The sequence below is a fragment of the Bombina bombina genome, chromosome 2 (assembly GCF_027579735.1).
Source record: "Bombina bombina isolate aBomBom1 chromosome 2, aBomBom1.pri, whole genome shotgun sequence".
Taxonomy (NCBI): Eukaryota; Metazoa; Chordata; class Amphibia; order Anura; family Bombinatoridae; genus Bombina; species Bombina bombina.
In genome coordinates this window covers 1,355,863,934-1,355,871,433 of record NC_069500.1, presented here as the reverse complement: position 1 = coordinate 1,355,871,433, position 7,500 = coordinate 1,355,863,934, and the positions used below count along the sequence as shown (strand labels likewise).

The 7,500-nt window shown below is 40.9% G+C and overlaps 1 protein-coding gene across 2 annotated transcripts in view; it reads right to left on the bottom strand.

The window, feature by feature from the left end:
* Nucleotides 1–7,500, bottom strand: part of ST3GAL5 (ST3 beta-galactoside alpha-2,3-sialyltransferase 5) — a 260,294-nt gene that overhangs the window by 91,901 nt on the left and 160,893 nt on the right. The window lies entirely within an intron of this gene.

The window sequence follows — 7,500 nt, the reverse complement described above, 5'->3', positions numbered from 1 at the left end:
CTTAAAGGGACAGTAAACCTTAAAAATAATGTCATATAATTCTGCACATAGTGCAGAATTATATAACATTATTTAAGTGCTATAGTTCTAAACGCCTTTTTTACCTTTGAATATGTAAAAAACATAATTTATGCTTACCTGATAAATTTATTTCTCTTGTAGTGTATCCAGTCCACGGATCATCCATTACTTATGGGATATATTCTCCTTCCCAACAGGAAGTTGCAAGAGTCCACCCACAGCAAAGCTGCTATATAGCTCCTCCCCTAACTGCCATTACCAGTCATTCGACCGAAAACATGCAGAGAAAGGAAAACCATAGGGTGCAGTGGTGACTGTAGTTTAATGGAAAAATTACCTGCCTTAAAGTGACAGGGCGGGCCGTGGACTGGATACACTACAAGAGAAATAAATTTATCAGGTAAGCATAAATTATGTTTTCTCTTGTTAAGTGTATCCAGTCCACGGATCATCCATTACTTATGGGATACCAATACCAAAGCTAAAGTACACGGATGATGGGAGGGACAAGGCAGGTACTTAAACGGAAGTTACCACTGCCTGTAAAAAACCCTTTCTCCCAAAAATAGCCTCCGAAGAAGCAAGGTATCAAATTTGTTAAATTTGAAAAAGTATGAAACGCAGACCAAGACTCCGTCTTGTAATCTGTTCAACAGAAGCCACATTTAAAAAAGGCCCAAGTGAAAACCACAGCTCTAGTAGAATGAGCTGTAATCCCTTCAGGAGGCTGCTGTCCAGCAGTCTCATAAGCTAAATGAATTATGCTTTTTAACCAAAAAGACAGAGAGGTTGCTGAAGTCCTTTGACCTCTCCTCTGTCCAGAATAGACAACAAACAAGGTGAATGTTTGATGAAAATCTGTAGTAGCTTGTAAGTAAAACTTTAAAACACGAACCACGTCCAAATTGTGTAATAGACGTTCCTTCTTTGAAGAAGGGTTAGGATACAAGAATGGAACAACAATCTCTTGAGTGATATTCTTGTTAGATACCACCTTAGGTAAAAACCCAGGTTGGTACACAGGACTACCTTATCTGTACGGAGAACCAGATAAGGAGAATCACATTGCAACGCAGATAACTCGGAGACTCTATGAGCCGAGGAAATAGCTACCAAAAAGGAACTTTCCAAGATAGAAGTTTGATATCTATGGAATGAAAAGGTTCAAATGGAACTCCTTGAAGAACCTTAAGAACCAGCTTTAAGCTCCATGGTGGAGCAACATTTTTAACCACAGGCTTGGTTCTAACCAAAGCCTGACCAAATGCCTGAACGTCTAGAATACCTGCCAGACGCTTGTGCAAAAGAATAGACAGAGTAGAAATCTGTCCTTTTAAAGAACTAGCTGACAACCCTTTTCTCAAAATCATCTTGGAGAAAAGATAATATCCTGGGAATCCAGACTTTACTCCATGAGTAACCCTTGGATTCATAACAATAAGATATTTACACCATATCTTATGTTAAATTTTCCTAGAGACAGGCTTTTATGCCTGTATTAAGGTATCAATTACTGACTCGGAGAAGCCATGCTTTGATAACATCAAGCTTTCTGTCTCCAGGCAGTCCATCTCAGATTAGTTATATTTAGATGGTTGAAAAGACCCTGAGGTAGAGGGTCCTGTCTCAGAAGCAGAGACCGTGGTGGAAAGGATGACATGTCCACCAGATCTGCATACCAGGTCCTGCGTGGCCACGCAGGCGCTGTCAAAAGCACCAAAGCACTCTCCTGCTTGATCTTGTGCAAACCCCTCCGGAGGGAATTCCCACTCCCCCGGATGAAAAGTCTGACGACTTAGAAAATCTGCCTCCCAGTTCTCAACACCTGGGATAGGGATAGCTTTTAGACAAGAGTGAGTCTCTGTCCAGTGAATTATTTTAAGACTTCTAACATTGCTAGGGAACTTCTGTTCCCCCTTGATGGTTGATGTAAGCCACAGTCGTGATATTGTCCGACTGAAATATGATGTACCTCAGAGTTGCTAACTGAGGCCAAGTCTGAAAAGCATGGAATATCGCTCCCAGTTCCAGAATATTCATTAGAAGGAGGGTCTCCTCCTGAGTCCACTATCCCTGAGCCTTCAGGGAGTTCCAGACTGTATCCCAACCTAAAAGGCTGGCATCTGTTGTAACAATTGTCCCATCTGACCTGCGGTAGGTCATACCCTTGGACAGATGGACCCGAGATAGTCACCAGAGAAGAGAATCTCTGGTTTCTTGGTCCGGATTTAACAGGAGAACAAATCTGTGTAATCCCCGTTCCTCTGGCTGAGCATGCATAGTTGCAGTGGTCTGAAATGTAGGCGTGCAAACGGTACTATGTCCCTTGCCGCTACCATTAAGCCGATTACATTCATGTACTGAGCCACCAAAGGGCGCGGATGGAATGAAGAACACGGCAGAAATTTAGAAACTTTGACAACCTGGACTCCGTCAGGTAAATTTTAATTTCTACAAAATCTATCAGAATCCCTAGGAGGGAAACCCTTGATATTGGGGATAGAGAACTCTTTCCTTGTTCACTTTCCACCCATGCGATCTCAGAAATGCCAGTACTACGTCCGTATGAGACTTGGCAACTTGGATGTTTGACGCCTGTATCAGGATGTTGTCTAAATAAGGGGCCACTTCTATGCCCCGCGGCCTAAGGACCGCCAAAGTGACCCCAGAACCTCCATAAAGATTCTAGGGGCTGTAGTTAACCCAAAGGAAAGAGCTACAAACTGGTAATGCCTGTCTAGAAAGGCAAACCTGAAAAACCGATGGTGATCTTTATGCATCGTAATGTGAGGATAAGCATCCTTCAAATCCATTGTAGTCCTCTATTGACTCTCCTGGATCATAGTTAAGATGGTACGAATAGTTTCCATCTTAAATGATAGAATTCTAAAGAATTTGTTTAAGATCTTTTAGATCCAAAATAGGTCTGAAGGTTTCCTTTCCTTGGGAACCACAAACCGATTTGAGGAAAACTGTGTCCCTGTTCCTCTATTGGAACTGAATGGGTCACGTACACAATGCAAGAATGTCTCTTTCTTTATCTGGTTTGCAGATAAATGTGAAAGGCAAAAACTCCCCTTTTTTGGGGGGAAAGCTTTGAAATCCAGAAGATATCTCTGGGGTATAATTTCCAATGCCCAGGAATCCTGGGCATCTCTTGCCCACGCCTGGGCGAAGAATGAAGTCTGCCCCCTATAGGATCCGTTACCAGATAGGGGTCCGTTCCTCATGCTGTTTTAGAGGCAGCAGCAGGCTCCTTGACCTGCTTATCTTTGTTCCAGGTCCGGTTGTCTCCAGACCGCCTTGGACTGAGCAAAAGTTCCCTCTTATTTTGCCTTAGAGGAAGTTGATGCCACACCTGCCTTGAATTTTCGAAAGGCACGAAAATTAGGCCTTTTTTGTCCCTTGATTTGGACCTGTCCTGAGGAAGGGCATGATCTTTTCCTCCAGTGATATAAGTAATAATCTCCTTCAAACTAGGCCTGAATAGGGTCTGCCCCTTGAAGGGAAGTTAAGTAGCTTATTTATTAAAGTCACGACAGCTGACCATGATATAAGCCATAGCGCTCTGCGCGCCAGTATAGTAAAAAACAGAATTCTTAGCCGTTAGTCTAGTCAAAGGAACAAAGGCATCAGAAAACAAAGGAATTGGCTAGCTTAAGTGCTCTAAGCTTGTCAAATATATTCATCCAATGGAGCCTGTAAAGCCTCATCAAGAGACTCAAACCAGAACTCCGCAGCAGCAGTGACAGGAGCAATGCGTGCAAGGGGCTGCAGGATAAAACCTTGTTGAATAAACATTTTTTATCCATTGGATCTAAAAAAGCACAACAGTCCTCGCCAGAGGTAGTGGTACGCTTAGCTAGAGTAGAAACTCTTTTCTCCACCTTAGGAACTGTCTGCCATAAGTCCCGTGTGGTGGCAACTATTAGAAAACATTCTTCTAAAAAATAGGAGGGGAAGAGAACGGCACACCTGGTCTATCCCATTCCTTATGAAAAATTTTAGTAAACCTCTTTAGGTATTGGAAAAACATAAGTACACCCCGGCACTGCATATTATTTATCCAGTCTACACAATTTCTCTGGCACTGCGATTGTACACATTCATTCAGAGCAGCTAAAGCCTCCCTGAGCAACAAGTGGAGGTTCTCAAGCATAAATTTTAAATGTAGAAATATCAGAATCAGGTTAAATCATCTTCCCTGAGTCACAAATATCACCCACAGACTAAGCATATTGTGAGGTAGTATCAGACATGGTTCTTAAAGCGTCTGTATGCTCTGTATCTACCCCCAGAGCTGTTTTGCTTTCCTTTAATTTCAGGTAGTCTGACTAATACTGCTGCCAGTGTATTATATGTTCCCCCTGCCATGTCTTGTAAAATAAACGCTATGGGCGCCATTGATATACTTGGCGCCATTTGAGCGTGAGTCCCTGGAGCGGGAGTCAAAGGGTCTGACACGTGGGGAGAGTTAGTCGGCATAACTTCCCCCTCGACAGAATCCTCTGGTAAAATAAACGCTATGGGTGCCCTTGATGTACTTGGCGCCATTTGAGCGTGAGTCCCTAAAGCGGGAGTCAAAGGGTCTGACACGTGGGGAGAGTTAGTCGGCATAACTTCCCCCTCGACAGAATCCTCTGGTGATAATGTTTTTAAATACAAAAAATGATCTTTATTGTTTAACATGAAATCAGTACATCTGGTACACATTCTAAAATGGGGTTCCACCATGGCTTTAAACATAATAAACACAGAGCCTCCTCTATGTTAGACATGTTAGAACTAATAAAGAGACTAGTAAGCTTGGAAAACACTTTAAATCAAGTTAACAAGCAAATATAACAAACGTTACTGTGCCTTTAAGAGAAACAAATTTTGTCAAAATTTGAAAAACAGTGAAAAAAGGCAGTAAATCAAACGAAATTTTTACAGTACATGTAATAAGTTAACAGAGCATTGCACCCACTTGCAAATGGATGATTAACCCCTTAATGCAAAAAACAGATAAAAAAAAAAAAACGACATTTTTTTAAACAGACACAACAAAACTGCCACAGCTGAGCTGTGGATTACCTTCCCTATAACTGTTTCTATGCAAAATTTAAGCCAGCCATGTGGAAAAATTAGGCCCCAATAAGTTTTATCACCAAACATATGTTAAAAAACGATTAAACATGCCAGCAAACGTTTTAAAACACATTCTTATAAGAGTATGTATGTCTATTAATAAGCCTGATCCAGTCGCTATCACTGCATTTAAGGCTTTACTTACATTACTTCGGTATCAGCAGTATTTTCTTAGTCAATTCCATTCCTTAGAAAAATATATTACTGCACATACCTTAGCATATATCTCTATCAATCAGCCTGGTACCAGTCGCTTTCACTGCATTTAAAGGCTGTACTTACATTACTTCGGTATCAGCAGTATTTTCTTAGTCAATTCCATTCCTTAGAAAAATATTTTACTGCACATACCTTATTTGCAGGAAAACCTGCACGCCATTCCCCCTCTGAAGTACCTTACTCCTCAGAATGTGTGAGAACAGCAACTGGATCTTAGTTACGTCTGCTAAGATCATAGAAAAAACGCAGGCAGATTCTTCTTCCAAATACTGCCTGAGATAAACAGCACACTCCTGTGCCATTTAAAAATAACAAACTTTTGATTGAAGAAATAAACTAAGTATAAAAAAACCACAGACTCTCACGACCTCCTATCTATGTTGAGACTTGCAAGAGAATGACTGGTAATGGCAGTTAGGGGAGGAGCTATATAGCAGCTTTGCTGTGGGTGGACTCTTGCAACTTCCTGTTGGGAAGGAGAATATATCCCATAAGTAATGGATGATCCGTGGACTGGATACACTTAACAAGAGAAATGATGGCGCTTTTACAGACCCGCTCTCTGCTCTCTGCTGAGCGGGTCTGTAATATTCAGTCAGCGCATCGGGCCAGCTGTATAGCCACAGCCCGGCCCGACCGCGCCATAGCACTAAGTGCAGCTCGCTCCTGTGACAGGAGCGAGCTGCACTTAGTCTTATGGCGCGGTCGGGCCGGGCTGTGACTATACAGCTGGCCCGATGCGCTGACTGAATATTACAGACCCGCTCAGCAGAGAGCAGAGAGCGGGTCTGTAAAAGCGCCATAATTTTTACATATTCAAAGGTAAAAAAGGCGTTTAGAACTATAGCACTTAAATAATGTTATATAATTCTGCACTATGTGCAGAATTATATAACATTATTTTTAAGGTTTACTGTCCCTTTAAGGGAAAGAAATTGAAAAATGGCCTTGTCCTTAAGGGGTTAACAGTGCTAAACTGGGAGCTTCTAAGTACGTTTTTAAACGGTTTTATACTGGATTTTTAGATCAGCATCTGTGCATATTATTCTTTATAATAGTGTCTATTACATGCAGTTATATGAAAATTGGCGTACTTCCCTTTAATTCAGTGCTAGACAAATATGCTCAAAATCTAGGAGCCAATGCAAAAATATAGGAGCCAGTTATGTTTCAGCATATGAGTGTGATAGCACTATAATCTACTAGTCAGGTGTTAAAAGTTTCTAGCTCCAAGAGAAATAGTTACTAGTCCACTATAGTCTACTAGTCAGGTATTTAAAGTTACTAGCTCTAAGAGAGAAAAAAAGTTACTAGACCACTATAGTCTACTAGTCAGGTGTTAAACGTTACTTGCCCACTATAGTTTACTAGTAAGGGGTTAAAAGTTACTAGCCACAAGAGAAAAAGTTACTACTTCACTCAATGTTAAAGACAGGAAAAAGTCTGCTACTCGTCCACAGAAATTTCTCCCTCGTCTGGGGCTAGTGGAAATTTCAGGCAAATATAGACATGACATGTTTTTTTTCTACTCACCTAAAGAAGCAGGATTAGATCAATTCAATGAACATGAAATTCAAGTTTACACTCATGGGTGAACAATATTAGCCGGGGGAACAAGACTTTAACAGGTTTTCTCATTCAGTTACTATAAATTCATAAAACTTCACTTATATCTCATACCTTATAAATACTACAATATTACTGCTAAATATTTTATAGAATCTTTTTTTTTTCAATCTACCAGAGTCACTTGCATTTCCTTTAGCAATTTAAACAACTTTCCAGTTCATCAAATTTGCTTTCTTCCTTTGGGTTTCTTTGTTGAAAGCTAAACCTAGGTAGACTCATGCTAATTTCTGAGCCCTTGAAGGCCGCCTCTTATCTCAGGGCATTTTGACAGTTTTTCACAGCTAGGCAGCACTAGTCCATGTGTGTCATATAGTTAACATTGTGCTCACTTCAGTGGAGTTATTTATGAGCCAGCACTGATTGGCTCAAATGAAAGTCTGTGAAAAGAACTGAGATAAGGGGGCAGTCTGCAGAGGCTTATAAACAAGGTAATCACAGAGGCAAAAAGTATATTAATATAACAGTGATGGTTATGCAAAACTGGGGAATGGGTAATAAAGG